Source organism: Halyomorpha halys, unplaced genomic scaffold, assembly GCF_000696795.3.
Source record: "Halyomorpha halys isolate HHAL.00 unplaced genomic scaffold, Hhal_1.1 Scaffold513.1, whole genome shotgun sequence".
NCBI lineage: Eukaryota > Metazoa > Arthropoda > Insecta > Hemiptera > Pentatomidae > Halyomorpha > Halyomorpha halys.
In genome coordinates this window covers 1-323 of record NW_027106342.1, presented here as the reverse complement: position 1 = coordinate 323, position 323 = coordinate 1, and positions in this window count along the sequence as shown.

The following is a 323-nucleotide window of genomic DNA, read 5'->3' as shown; positions in this document are numbered from 1 at the left end:
TTTCAACTGAGTTAGTAATTATCATAATGAGAAATCTATTGTAATACTGAAATAATCATTAAATTTTACATTTAAAATTTAAATGTAAAATAAATCCCTAATAAAGCAAAATAAATTCTTCGGTAAGTACATAAATAGTAGAAAAAACTTTGAAGCTTGTAAGTAAATATATATGTTCACTCCATACTCAAATACTGAAGGGTATCGGCATAGGATATGTTATATTGTGTAATTCTAATGTGTTGTTTGGTATACTTCATTTTATGTTTTTTATAGAATTACTTATTAATATCATTAATAGTTTAAGGATAATTGTAGAAAAA